Source organism: Aegilops tauschii, chromosome 5 (genome assembly GCF_002575655.3).
Source record: "Aegilops tauschii subsp. strangulata cultivar AL8/78 chromosome 5, Aet v6.0, whole genome shotgun sequence".
Classification (NCBI taxonomy): Eukaryota; Viridiplantae; Streptophyta; class Magnoliopsida; order Poales; family Poaceae; genus Aegilops; species Aegilops tauschii.
Window position 1 is genome coordinate 138,930,564 of NC_053039.3, and position 15,282 is coordinate 138,945,845.

At 42.7% G+C, this 15,282-nt stretch overlaps 1 long non-coding RNA gene across 1 annotated transcript; it reads left to right on the top strand.

The window, feature by feature from the left end:
* The first annotated feature begins 10,908 nt into the window (after window positions 1–10,908).
* Window positions 10,909–14,413, top strand: LOC120964422 (uncharacterized). Its single transcript, XR_005756634.3, has 2 exons — window positions 10,909–13,450; window positions 13,541–14,413. It is a non-coding gene; the product is annotated as an uncharacterized lncRNA (long non-coding RNA).
* The last annotated feature ends 869 nt before the right edge of the window (window positions 14,414–15,282 follow it).

Below are 15,282 nucleotides of genomic sequence, written 5' to 3' on the forward strand. Positions count from 1 at the left end.
CCACGATCGATTAACTACACTACAGAGATCTCATCCAAAGTGTTATACGAGGCATCACCCTCGGCACTCGATAGTAACCCTGCAGTGTCGTACAACTAAGGGGGTGATGTGCTTTGGCGGGCCCTAGACGTCGATCATGTTGATCGAGTCATCAATCATAAAGCGGGGGCAACAGGGACAAGGTGAGGGGTCACTGGTGGATCACTAACCAACCTATACTAAGCATTTTAGGATAAGCAGGTAAGGTAACAATTGCAGGTTACAAATTCAAGCTATGCATCAAAATAGGATCATACAAAAGCAGTAGCAATTCTAATGCAAGCATAAGATAGAAGGGAATAGGCGATATCAAAATGATCAAGGGGGTTTGCTTGCGTGGAAGCTTTGCTGAAAAGGGCTGGTCGTCAGGGGTGTAGTCGACGTCAGGAGCAGCGTCAGTCTCGATGTCTACCGGAGAGAAGAGGGGGAAGACATAATAAATATAAAGCAAACAGATGCATCACTATGCATGACATGACAATAAGCAGTGCTAGGGGTGATCTAACGCAGTACTACATGCTACACACGAAGTGGGAAAACATGTGCGAATGTTTTCCCAGCGTTTGGCATTTTCTGAACAGATGAATCAGAGGGGAAGGAACCATGTTTGCAGTGTTGGAGGCATGTGACAGGTATGTGGATGGCATATCCGGATTCCTCTTATTTTTCTGAGAAACTTTCATATATAAATTATTTTCAACTGAGTTACAGTTTATTTTCTACTAATTTTCAAAGTCTAAAAGATTTTCTGAATTTATTATTAAATAAAAAATGAAGTTATTGCATCAGCATGATGTCATCACGACGTCAGCAGTCGGCCCAGCTAACTCAGGTTAAAGGGTCGGTGGGGCCACTTGTCAGCAACCCAGGGGTGGCCCCAGGGCGGCCACGTCGGCGGGCGGCGCCGGAGTTGCTCCGACGAGCCCAAGGCACGGCGGCACATGGCGAGGGTGACCGGGATTCGCCTATAGGCCACGGTTTGGGCCGCGGTTGGGAGCGTTCGGACGCGGGCGGAGTCGCGTGTCGAACTGGGGTGATTGTGTGAGCCAAAGCGCCAGGAACGATGCCGGCGACGAGTGGGGGTGGCGGCGGTGTTTGGGTGTCTGAGGGGGAAGGGGCTACGGGGCACTAGGGGGCACGTGCAGGTGTGCATTGGAACGCCCGCAGCGTTGCGCGTCGTTTGGCAGCGATGGCAGCTCCGGGGACGCCCTGTAGTGGCGCCGGCGTTGAGCCGAGGCAGGGACAGTGGCGGCCGCGACGAGAGAGCACGGGGCCAGGTGAGCTCGTGAGTGCGAGCGGCTGGAGCACTGGGGAAAGCAGGAGCAACGGGGCGAAGCAGTAGGCAGAGGCAGCGCGGCCGCGGTGATAGGTCGGCGAGCGGGCGGCGCTGTGTGCGGTGATGGCTGCCGCAGCAGTAGGAGGGCGCGGCGCGGTCGGCGAGCGGTCCAGGGGCGAGGGGAGCACAGGGAGTGGGGCCATCGGGCGCGGCCAGGGAGGTACAGGAGCATGCGGTGAGCGCGAGCTCACCATGGCTCCGAGCGCAGCTGCGTATGGTGTTCGGGACGAGGGGGATGTGGAGAGAGGGGATGGCCTCATGGTCGCTGTAGAGGAGAGGTGCGTTGTGGCTCGGTGCAGCCGGTGGTGGTGCGGGACGGTGAGGGCGATGGCAATGACAGCGGCGGAGGCGGGGGCGTGGCCAACCCGCCGCAGGGAAACAAGGGAGAGGGAGACGGGGGTGCGAGGGGGACGAACGAGAGGGGTTAGGGTTTCGGTCGGGAGGGCCGCGGGGTAGCTTTGTAGCACCGGGCAGCGACGGATGGCCGCCGCGGCAATGGCCGGCGCCGTGGCGGGCATCGGGGGAGGCCAGATCCCCTTCCCTTGTAGCGGGGAAGAAGACAAGGGGGGCAGCTGGGCCGGCTGGTGGCTCTGCCCCCTGTGGGCTAAGGCCCAGGGCAGAGGGGGGTCCCTTTTTCTTTTTCCATTTTCTATTTCCTTTTATTTCTCCATGTTTTCTATTTCTTAAAAAAATGTTTTGTAAAATATAAAACTTGCACATAATTTGCCAAGCACCCGTCGCGGCCTAGGAACTTGTCACCTCTAAACCCGTCCAGCATCACGGGCCAGATGTACTTCAAATATACTAACAGGTCACTGTTACATGTTATGCAGCTGGCAAGAACTATAAACACGATGTTTCTTCTGGATCTAACACCTTGGCCAACCAAGATCCTGGACTGAGGCATTGCTATGATCTTGTCAGTGCGTCTCTCTCTTGTATTGTTGTGTGCCTGCCAGCGTGCTTTGCTACGATTTTCGACCAGTAATCCCTTTGTGCAGCCAATGATTTCCACTACTGGCTACTAAATTAGAGATTTAGATGTCATCCATGATACTCCCTCCGTTCCTAAATATAAGTCTTTCTAGAGATTTCAGTATAGACTACATATAGAGCAAAATGAGTGAATCTACAATCTAAAATGCATCTATATACATCTGTATGTGGTCCATTGATACGTCTCCAACGTATCTATAATTTGTGATTGTTCCATGCTATTATATTATCTGTTTTGGATGTTTTATATGCATTAATATGCTATTTTATATTATTTTTGGGACTAACTTATTAACCTAGTGCCAGCTGCTGTTTTTTCCTTGTTTTTGGCTTTTACAGAAAATTAATACCAAACGGAGTCCAAGCGGAATAAAACTTCACGATGATTTTTCTTGGACCAGAAGAAACCGAGGAGACTTGGAGAGGAGGCCAGAAGACCAATGAGGCGGCCACAAGTCGTAGGGGCGCGCCCCCTGGCTTGTGGGCCCCCGTAGACCATCTAACCCTAATTCTTGCTCCATAAATACCCAAATACTCCCCTTACATCAGAGGGCACACCAAAAGTACTTTTTTCCGCCGCAAGCTTCTGTTCTCGTGAGATCCCATCTTGGTGCCTTTTTCGGCACTCTGATGGAGGTGGATTCGATCACGGAGGGCCTTTACATCAACCTTGCTGCCCTTCCGTTGAAGCGTGAGTAGTTTACCACAGACCTAAGGGTCCATAGCTAGTAGCTAGATGGCTTCTTCTCTCTATTTGATCTTCAATACAATGTTCTCCTCGATGTTCTTGGAGATCTATTCGATGTAATCTTCTTTCGCGGTGCATTTGTTGAAACCCGATGAATTGTGGATTTATAATTAGATTATCTATGAATATTATTTGAGTCTTCTCTGAACTATTTTATGCATGATTGAGGTAGCTTAGTATTTCTCTCCGATTTATCGATTTGGTTTGGCCTACTAGATTGGTTCCTCTTGCAATGGGAGAGGTGCTTTGTGATGGGTTCAATCTTGTGGTGTCCTCACCCAGTGACAGTAGGGGTAGCGAGGCACGTATTGTATTATCGCCATCAAGGATAAAAAGATGGGGTTTATATCATATTGCTTGAGTTTATCCCTCTACATCATGTCATCTTGCTTAAGGCGTTACTCTGTTCTTATGAACTTAATACTCTAGATGTAGGCAGGAGTCGGCCGATGTGTGGAGTAATAATAGTAGATGCAGAATCGTTTTGGTCTACTTGTCACGGACGTGATGCCTATATTCATGATCATTGCCTTAGATATCGTCATAACTTTGTGTTTTTATATCAATTGCTCAGTAGTAATTTGTTTACCCACCGTATGCTTTATTCAAGAGAGAAGCCTCTAGTAAAACCTATGGCCCCCGGGTCTATTTTCCATCATATATTTCAGATCTATACCAAAAACCCAAAAATACCTTGCTGCAATTTATTTTTATTTACTTTATTTTACCTTTTTACTTATCTTTTATATCTATCTCTATTAGATCTGACTCTTGCAAGTGACCGTGAAGGGATTGACAACCCCTTTTTTGCGTTGAGTGCAAGTGTTTGTTAGTTTGTGCAGGTGCATATATTCGGGACTTGCTTGATACCTTGGTTCTTAACTGAGGGAAATACTTATTCTCTACTTCGCTGCATCACCCTTTCCTCTTCAAGGGAAAAATTAACGCAATATCAAGAAGTAGCATCCGTAGTGGAATCTCTACAAAGACATATATTTAGGAACAGAGGTTGTACATTACACAAAATCATCGGTCGCATGTAGGAATTCCTGCGCACTGAACTAAGCTCCCTTAGAGTGCATGCTAGTCCAGTACACAGAGTCATGGCTAGTTTATGCTACGCACACAATCGTTAATTGGTGGTTTAAATATGCGCAAGAGATATGCAATGTATTATCATGTAGAGATATCTCAAATTAGCCGTGTCAACTTGCAGATGGGGTGCCACAACGAAAAAGTACAAGATGTATGTGGCATTTTCATGGAACATCGCAAAAAAAGGAGAGGCAGCGGTGAGCCTATACAGTGTGCTATGATAGGTCACTCCATTGAATCATCGTGACATGTTATTTGTATGTCAGTGATGTTGGCCAGGGTTCTTAGGGACAGTTATTTCGACTTATCCTAAGAAAATAATCCCCTTTGAATATAAGCTCCAGATAATAAGCCAACCAGTTCTTTTCATTGTCTGCCTTTTCAGCATATTTGTGGTATGATGAGTGAAAAGTCTATATTACATTATATTTTGTCATTTTGTTGCCCATATGAACATTAATTTGGCTGGCAAACATCATGAATTGAACCCAGTGTAGTAATTAATATGATAGGAAAACATACCATCAATATTTGTTCAAAATGCAAATACAAAGGTATCATCTACTTAGCACAATCTACTTTGGTCAATGTCTTCCACAGAAAGCCCATTGCCTAATTTAAATGAAGAACCCATTGCCTAAATTTAAATCAAGAACCATTATTTATCAAAATTCGATGGTCCAAGTGGCTGGTTATTATCATATAGTAGCACCGCCTGAAAGCATCATATGGCAGCAGCAGCTCATAGCAACTCATCATATACCAGCAGAAGCTCATAGAAATTCATCATATACCAGCAGCAGGAGCAGCTCATAGCAATTCATAATATAGCAGCAGCAGCTCATAGCAACTCATAATATAGCAGCATCAGCTCATAGCAATTCATCATATAGCAGCAGCAGCTCATAGTAATTCATCATATAGCAGCAGTTGGAGCAGCTCATAGCGATGCATCATATAGCAGCAGCAGCTCATAGAAATTCATCATATAGCAGCAGTAGCAGCAGCTCATAGCAATTCATCGTATAGCAGATCGGAATGAAAATTTGGGAAAAATCAGAGGAGATCCTCACCTTGTTGGATGAGATCATCCTTCAACAGCACCTCAAGGCCACGGCCTGGGAGGAGGGGAGGGGGAACGAGGTGCCTTCTGCCAGAGTGGGGCATCAGCCGTAGTTGTACGGCGACCGCCGGAGTAGAGTGTTGGATGAACCATAGCGGAGCAGCTGCTGGAGACCATGAGAGTGAGGGGCGGCGCCAGAGGGAGGAGCAGCCGGGGAGATTGGGCCCTACCTGCCCGTCATGTAGCCTAGCTAGACAGAGCATCATCGAGGAGCAGGCCAGATGGGACTTGTGGTGGCGGCTCGCTGGAGGAACCCTAACGCTGCAGGCAAGGGACCGAGGTAGAGGGAAAGGGGAGAGGAGAAGCAAGTGGGCAGCGCAATGAAGCTTGCGTGTTTGTTTTTTACTTGAGGGTCAGGTGTGACGCGGGCGTGAGCAGTGGCGTTTTGAGTGTATATAGGCATACAACAGAGTCATTTTGCTATTCCCCTTCCCTTCAATTTTTAGTGAGCTTCTATATGAAGCACCCCGCCCCCAAGCGAAATAAGTTAAGCCCAAGCCCATTACTCAAAAATGAGTTCTTTACATCTTTTATGGCTTTTTTTGACAATAATCTCTCAAAAGGTGGAATAGAACTGGCCCTTAACCTGCAATTCAATTGTCCGTGCAATGGTGAATCACTCATGCTTGCTATAGTGTACATTTAGGCATCATACATGGCATAACCTAATAAATGTGCATTTCATTATAGAATCTGAAATATGCAATGTTTATGTTAGCTCATACGTTGCACATGATGTTTAAATGCCTCTTAAATCTGGTCAGTCAAGTGATGGTCTTTAAGCCTCCTTCTATGCTTGTTTTCTTGATATGTAATTCAGTGTTGTGCAAGATTTGCTCACACATCTGTTCCATACTAGAACTGTTTGCTTTGATTACTTGTTGTTCTTGACCTAACAGAGCTTGTCAACTATTTAAACACTAAGGTCTGTTGTAGTGGGGGCTTGTTTAATTGATAGGTGACATAAAGGTTTGGCTGCACACTAAACTAGGCTCTCCAAGAGTACCTGGAGGTCCAGTTCAAAGGTATCCCTAGTTTTTACATAGCGCACACATAGTAAATGCTCATTTCATTGTGTACAAGAGATGTGACATGTTTCATTCTGTGGTGTTGTTTTGTTACAAACTCATCCTTTGGTGTTGTTCACAGACTAGAAAGTATGCATATTTATCTTCCATGGAGACTAGTAACTAGTTTGTGTCACCTTGCAGAGGGGGTGCAATGAAGATAAGATTGAGGATTTCCAAGTACAAGATGTTAGGAAGGAGCCTTGCGAGAGAAGGAGGAGCAGCGCTGAGCCTGTTCAACCAGTTATGGCAAGTCACTATATTACAATTACCAGGACATCCTATTTGTTCGACATTGTGCTTGCCTAGGGTTCTTCACGTCTAACCCAGTCACTGGGCATTGATTAAAACTCCCTCCGCTCACTACTATATGATGTTCTAACTTTTTTGTAAATCAGATGTATGTAAACACATTTTAATGTGTCTGTTCACTCATTATGGATGTAGTCTACTTTTAAATATCTAAAACATCTTATAGTAGTGAACAGTGTGAAACTGCTTCTTGCTATGGTAGAGTTGTCGATGTCATAACCAAACGCATGTTCACATCATTAGCCTCCCTATCATTACTAGGATCTTGATTACATACTAGTCGAGATACTTCATAGGGGGCAAACAATATTACATTACTTGTTCCTTTATATAGATGATACATCAGTTGATTCAAATGTAGCTAGACCAAGGATGTTATTGAGGCGTGCATGTATGCATGCTGCCAACTCAACGGTTCAATTGATTGTTTGTTTCAGGCATAGTTAAATTGCTCTTTTCAATTGCTTTATTTAGTTAATGAGATGCCCAAACAATGATGCCTGATGTAGGGTAATTGTATAACTATTAGCTGACATAATTAAAGGCGTTACCATTTAATTACTCTGGCGAAGTGTGCCTGAAGCTTTGAAGTCTATTAACGAACATACTGCATGAGGCTCACAATCTAGTTTATACGAGGCTAATGATTGCATAGTTTTGCTTGCTATAGTAGGTTTGTATGAATCTCTCTGCAATTCATTATGCTCCATAAGACTCTTCTGGAACATGGCACACAATGTTCAAGCTAGTTAATTGAGCTACAGAATGGCTAACTGCTTGCTTACTTATACACAAGATATATATATATATATATATATATATTATATACTATTCTGATCACGGGATCAGAATATTATTCTGATCACAACATAAACTTCCTGGGTTACACGCCTAAACATCTCTCTGTATGAACCCGACCTTCGAGCTATCTTCTCAACCGTGTCTCCCCGCGCTAATTTTTTTGTCACTCATGTTCTATGTGATGTAAGTGTAATCTACAAACGGTTTTTAGCAACTAAATGCCCGTTTTAAATAGGAATCTCGCTCATTGGCGGATTTGCTCTCGGGTCGTGATGAAACATGTCTCTGTTGCAATTTTACTGCCTGAGTTGTTTGATCTGAACTTCCCCTAGTGCTAAGTTAAACTTCCGCCAAATGGGGCTTGCAATATACCATTGGAAAGCTATAGACACGAGTATCATGACCCAAGTTAAATTTTTGGCAAAATATAAGCGGTTTAAGAGCAGTTTTGAAAATCGTTTTTTCTTCATACATAAAACGTGAATCATATTTTCGATCGCATTTCAAAACCGTTTATCGGAATAAGGCAAATAATATGGCGTTGGAAAGATGTTGAAAACCGCTCCTTCCACATGTTTAAAGTTTTCTCTAATTCCCTACGGTTAAAGAGTAATTTGGAAAATCGTAAAATTTCGCAAACCGAACAGCCGAGTTCATATTTTCGATGTCATTTCTAAACGGCTAATCCAATTGAGGCAAATGATATGGCATTGGAAAGCTTATGAAAATGCGCTACTTTTTCATGTTTAAAGTTTTTTCTAATTTTGAACGGATTAAAAGTAATTTAGAAAACGGTGCAAGTTGCAAAGAGTTCGTATTTTCGAGTTAATTTTCTAACCGTACGTCCGAATGAAGCAAATGATATGTCGTTGGAAAGCTTGAGAAAATGCAAAACTTTCTGGTATATATTGTTTCTCCCAATTCCTTATTTTTTTAAGTAAAATTTGAAAATGGCTAAAAATGTATTTTCACCGTAATTTCTACAAACTTTATCGGAATGGGGCAAATAATATACCGTTGAAAAGCTAAGGAAAATGCGAAACTTTTTCATGTTGATGGTTTTCTCTGATTCCTAACCATTTTCAAGTAATTTCGAAAATGGCGAGATCATTCGTTCTGCCTTTATCGCGAAACAGATTCTACGAAAATGCACCACGTGAAGAACCTGAACTTCTCGGCATGTCTACTTGAACTTCACTCTGTTTTCCACGTGCTTTTTTGCCCATAGCTCTCCATCCACTCACCGGAATTGAAGAAGTAATATACCGGTGGAAAGCTGATCTAAACATGCAACTTTCCCGTGTTGATCATTTTTGCATAGTCGCGACGATTTTAAAAGTTTTTCATCTCAAATTCATTCACTATAGTAGTCGAACTTCCTGCTGTTTTCACGTTGAACTTCTATGACGTATTTTCGTTTGTAATTTTCTCATCCATTTCGTCAGTGTTACACAAATGATATTCTTTTTGTACAAACCTCTCTCACAATATTTTTTTTAACTTTCTCCGACCGAGGACTTGAACTTACACAAATGATATTCCTGTCGTTTTGAAGTAAATTAGAGAAATGGCGAGATCATGATTTCTGCCTTCATTGCGAATGGAAACGCACTGCGTGAAGTAGCTGAACTTCCCGGGCATGTCTGTTCGAACCTCACTCTATTTTTGACGTGTTGTTTTTTGCACTGCGTGAAGTAGTTGAACTTCTGGGGCATGTCTGTTTGTACTTCACTCTATTTCACTTTATTGTATTTTTCTTATACGAAACACACACCATGTAGTACGTGAACTTCTGGATGTTATCACTTTGAACTTCTCTCTGGTTTGAGTGAATTATTTTAAAACACAACAAACAACATCTTTTTTATGTAATTTGGACATCTAAATACATGGTGAACCTCTCTCACAAGAATTTTCGAACTTTTCCTCGCCGAGCACTTGAACTTCTAGCAACCATTTTTTTCATTTATGAGTTGTTTTTAAAGGTGCAAAAAAAGCGTTGTGTTTTTTATTTTTTTAACAGGTAAATCCTAGGTTTTAATAAACTCCGAACTTCTCTGTTATTTCAATTTGAACTTCACCTTTTTATATTTTTGAGTAAAGAATTGTATTTGATTTTTATACGGACAAAATCAAACATGGAAATACAAGGTGAACCTCTCTCGCAAGAATTTTTGAACTTCTCGGGACACAGCAGTTGAACTTCTTTCAACAAACCTTTTAAGCTTTTATTTGTCTATACTTTTATTCTCCCCTGAAATGCATTTCTTGTAGTACTTGAACTTCTCGTTGTTTTCACTATGAACTTCTTTCAACATGTAAGAATTTTTTTAATACATCAAAACGTATTTTAAATGGTATACATGAAAATTTTAAACCGGTCATCAAAATGTGGCACATAATATACCCAGTGGGAAGCTTATGAATCGCAGCAAGTTTTTCATGTAGACATCTGTTACAAATTCGTTGCAATTTGAGAGCAATTTTTAAAATGGCAAAAACAATGTTTTTTGCCTTTTAAAACAACATGTAAATGAACAACAGACGTCTCATAAATATGATTTTTGAACCGTGCAGGGTAGAGCACGTGAACTTCTTGCAACAAACCTTTTAGGCTTTTAGTTTACTATTCTTCTATTCTCATCTGAAACGCATTCCGTGTAGTAGTTGAACTTCCTGCTGTTTTCACCTTGAACTTCTGTCACGTTTTTCTATTCGTAGTTCCCCACCTATACATCGGAGTTGAACTAATAATATACCTTTGCAAACCCGCTGAAAAGACATAACTTTTTCTAATACGGTTAAGCTTTTGTTTCAAACAACATGCAACATTATGTTTTAACCGTTTTTTGGAATAAGAATATTTATACACCATGGAAACTTGTTGAATATGGGAAACTTTTTAATGTAGAGCATTTTGGTTTTAAATTTGTAATGGATTGAGAGAATTATTTTAATTCACAAAAACAACATTTTTTGTGTGTTTTTGCACATGTAAATACATGGTGAACCTCTCTCACAAGTATTTTTGAACTTCCCCTGGCCAAGCACTTGGACTTCTTGCAACCATTTTTTTAGAGTTTACCTTTTATTTCTTTTTTCTCATATGAAACACACACCATGTATTGCGTGAAATTCAAGTTGTTATCACTTTGAACTGCTCTCTGCTTTTTTTAGCCCCAAGTCTTAAAACACTCATCAAAATTGAGCATGTAAATCCTAGGGTTTTTATCTCTGAACTTCTCTCTTTTTTAGTTTGAAATTCTTAGTTTTATTCTTATAAAAGGAAAAAAATGATTTTTAAGTAAACACCATACAACCTTTTTAAAATTGAACTTCATACAACCTTCTTAGTTTTATTCTTATTTATGAATTTTGAACTGCTCTATTATTAAAATTTGAACTTCTTTTTTCTATTTTTAGCTTCCTATTCTTCATTCTTTAATAACAAGGAAAATATGAATTTTGTGTAAACATCGAACTTTTTTTGGACTTTTTGGTTTTATTTATTTTAATAGCAACAAAAATTCTAGCTTTTTTAATAAACATCAAACCACTCCATTTTTAAAGTTTGAACTTCTAGGGTTTTCTAAAAAGAGGATGTATAATCATGAATTATCAATGTATTGTTTGAATAGTCATGAATCTTTCTATTCCTCATCATAAAACACACAAAAGGAATCATTAATGCTTGACAAATCAAACTTCCTGTATATATCGCGCACCCTTTGAAAGAAAGATCTCAACTAAAAAAAGCTCTGAAAAAATCACAGTTGCTTTTAACTTTTTATAATATACCTTAGCTTTTCTCGACAGGATGGCATACTCGTCCAAAACCAAACATTCAGACTTTTTTAACAACAATTAATGTACTTTCTCAAACTTGACCTTCTCAGACACAACATTTTTGAAAGTTTGGCAAAAACAACAATATACACTCACTAATTCACCATGAAACCCAGTAATACACTTTTTGCTCTCCGACACATAGCCTCCGTTAATTAGCTCAATAATTCGGAATGGAACCACAAAGCCATAGCTTTCCTTTTTGAGAGTGTTTGTGTTCCAGAAAATATACTTAACATACTTTTGACCTTCTTGAACAAAACATTTGACCTTCAACCACTTTTTCTGTTCCAACAAGTTTGTGAACTAGACAACAACATATAATGCTTCTTTTTTTGCAACTAAACTAACGTATAATGCTCATTCAGTTGCTTTTTTGTAGTGGAATTGTTTTGCCCTTTTTTAGTGGAATTGTTTTGCCGAAAAGAATTGAAAAATATATGTTACAAAACACATGGGAGAGAGATGCATATGTGTACTTCCTTGACAGCAATACACGAACTTCTCGACACATAATTACTTTCCTTCACATAAACATGTGCATATTTGTTTTGCAATATAAATCCTCCAAGGCGTGCAGCAGCATAGAAAATCCAGAATGGCAAAGCTGTTCACCGGGTCAGCCGAAAAATAATTTTGTTCCAATCAGAATTTTTCAGGGATTCAACATCCAATTTTAATCACTCTTTTTTTGACAAACTAGATGAACAGCAAGAAGAAATGGGGGGCACTAATAGACTGCGCTTTTATTATTATTTTTGGCTGGAGCGTGCGACACGAACAACAGTGCACTTTTTACAAAGTTCATTGCCCCAACACACAGATCTTGCAAGAACAGGAAGAATCGAAATAGCAACATCAACGGACGTGGTGCTCGGTGTCTGTGCCGACGAAGCAGGAGCGCTGGAGGAGGGCGCGCCGGAGGAGAGGGCAGGCCGCACCGGAGGGGATAGAAGGCCGCGCCGGAGCAGATGGAAGGTCGGATCGTGCTGGTGGGCTGGGGTCTTGGTAGTAGTGGGCGGCGGCGCCGCCGGATCAAGGCCGCACCTGGGCAGGTGCGGTGACGCGTAGTGGAGGAGGGAGAAGGAGGCGGCTGGCATGGAAAAGGCAGGGGCCAGGAGGAGGCAGGGGCGGAGGCGACAGAAGGAGGCGGAGGCGGCGGCGCCAGGAGGAGGCGGGGCGATGCGTCAGGGGGAGGCGAGGCGGAGGCGCGTCGGGAGAAGGTGGGGCGGGGCGGAGGCGCGTCGGGAGAAGGCGGGCCGGGGCCGGGTGGAGGCGCGCCGGGAGAAGGCAAGGCGGGGCGGTGGCGCGCCGGGAGGAGGCAGTCGGCTGCGCTAGGAGAAGGCGGGGGCGGCGACGCGCCTGAAGGAGCCGGGGTAGGCGGCGGCGGTGGATCGGGACGATGTGGTGGGCAGCGGGTGGATCGGGGGAGTTGGGGAGAGGTACGGTAGTGGGGTAGGTGGGTTGGATTTTTTATTCAGTGCACCGTGATTCAAATAGTTATTCTAATTCTGATATTAGAATAGTGCTACTCTCTCAGCACTATTTTGGTCCTCGGATCAGAATAGTTATTTGGATCACGACGCGCCCTATATAGGGCCGAACAGGTGTTCCTGAGATCTAAGGGCAGCGCCAGACCGGCCCATTAACACGTTCTCAGACGGCCTAAAAATCCACCCACGACCTTCCTATGCTCCCCCGTCCTCCTCCCGTGGCCTCGCCGCCGGCCTCCTCCCGTGGCCCCGCCGCCGGCCTGCCGGGATCGAGCATGCCCCCAAGATCGCCCCTGGCCTGGTTCTCCTGCCGTCCCCGTCCCCTTCCCCACCCCCGCCCCCCAGATCGCGCCGCGCGCCGCCCCTGACCTCCGGCCGGAACCCCGCCCCTCCCCGCCGCCGAGGTCCGACCCCCAGGGGCCCAGCCAAGATGGTCTGCCGCTGGCTAGGTCCGCCGCTACAGGATCTCCCAACTGCTCCTCCCGGTGACGTCGCCCTCCACATGCGCCTCCTCGCTGCTCCAACCCAGCCACGAGCACCAGATCTTCAGAGTCATGGCCTGCACGTGTGGGCATGGGCACGTCGCATGTTCAGGTGTCCCTTTCTTCCCCACAAGTCCATCACCTCCCGTCCAGCTGGCTGTATCCACACGTCTCCGATGACCTCCTCTGGACTTGTGCCCAGGCTCCTTCTGAACTCCTCGCGTCTCCTTCGTCTTCGACCAACAACAGCGACCCCGTTTTAGTTCCTCTTTGAAACAGCAGCAGCCACGCTAGAAGTTCAGAATTGCAGATGGCGACGTCCAACTTCGGTTGTGGATGCATCGTCTCTTGTGGAAGAAGGGCAAGTCTGTAGACCTTGTAGAAGACAAGTGACTGAAAATGGTATTACATGGTGCCGCCACCCTGGACCACCTGCTCCCGCGCATGAGCAAGCAACCAATGCGCCGATGCCTAGCAGTGTACAAATCTTCTGATTTCTTGCAGCAGTTCAATGTACTCCCTCCGTCCCATAATATAAGAACGTTTTTGATACCAGTGTAGTGTTAAAAATGTTCTTATATTTTGGGACAGAGGGAGTATATTAGAGTAGAAAGAAGAAAAACAATAGTATGTTGCAGATGTGGTGCTTGTGATTGTTGTAGGCATGCAACAGTTTAGATTGTAGGGTCAATGAAAAATTGTCCCTACTTTACATGAATCTTGCAGAATTAAAGTAGTGTATGCACTATGGCACTTACTAGAAAAAATCGTCTCCAAACTACTCAATACTATTGTTGTCTGTTAATTAGGCAGGATCTGGTGGCATTCTGACTTGGTACTGTTGTTGCTATCAATTACTATGCACCACTAAATTAACTATCAACTACTATGCACCAAATTAGGCAAGATCTGGTGGAGCACCAAGTTAGTATTGTTGTTGCTATCCTGTACTTGCATTCAGGCATCCAACATAATGAATTCTAGCTGCCTGTAAGTAATCATCTTCGTGTGTTAGTGCTGTTGTTGACCAGTACTACTAAGAAGTGATCCTTATGCTCCCCTAAAAAAGAGAAAAGTACTCGTTCTTCCACTACTTGCAACACTCGCTCATGTCCAACAAGACATGAGTAGCATTCAGACATCCAACGGAAATAAAAACTTTGGAAGTGAGCCAAACGATCAAACCTAGAGGTTCAAATTTAAAAGATGAAGAAGTTCAATGTTTATTACAAACCAAATAAGGTCAAAATAAAAAACCAAAACCATCTCAAACAATTTTATAAAAAAAGGACACCATTAAAAAACCTAGAAGTTCAAATTAAAAAAATGGAGCAGCTCGATGTTCATTAAAAACAAGGATTTTTTCTGTTACAAAAATAAATAAAACCAAGAAGTCCAAATTAAAAAGATGGAGCAGCTCGATGATTATAGAAAACTCAAATTTTGGTCCCTATTAAAGAATGGAAATAAGAAGTTTAAAATTAAACCACACAATAGTTCAATGTATAAATATTAAATCACATCATAAGAAGTTCAGGCAAAAAATAACACAGGAGTTCAAAAGATAACATGGCACTTTGAAGTGGATATTTCACCGTTTCTACATAAAAAACAAGAAGTTCAAATTCTAAAAATAGAGCAGTTCAAAAACCATAAAAAGGATTTTCACCCTCTCTAAATAAAAAGACACCAGAAGTTCATATTTAAAATAATGAACCGGTTCAATACTTATTACAAACGAGTATATTCCCGTTAGTAAAAGAAATAAACCAAGAAGTCCAAATTACAAAAATTGAGAAGTCCGCTGTTTATAAAAAAACTCACATTTTCTTGGTACTAAAAGAAATAAAATCAAGAAGTTCAAATGAAAAATAACGGAGTAGTTCAATGTGTACGGAGAACTCAAATTCTTTCCGTTTCTAGAAAAAAATAGAAGTAGGAAGT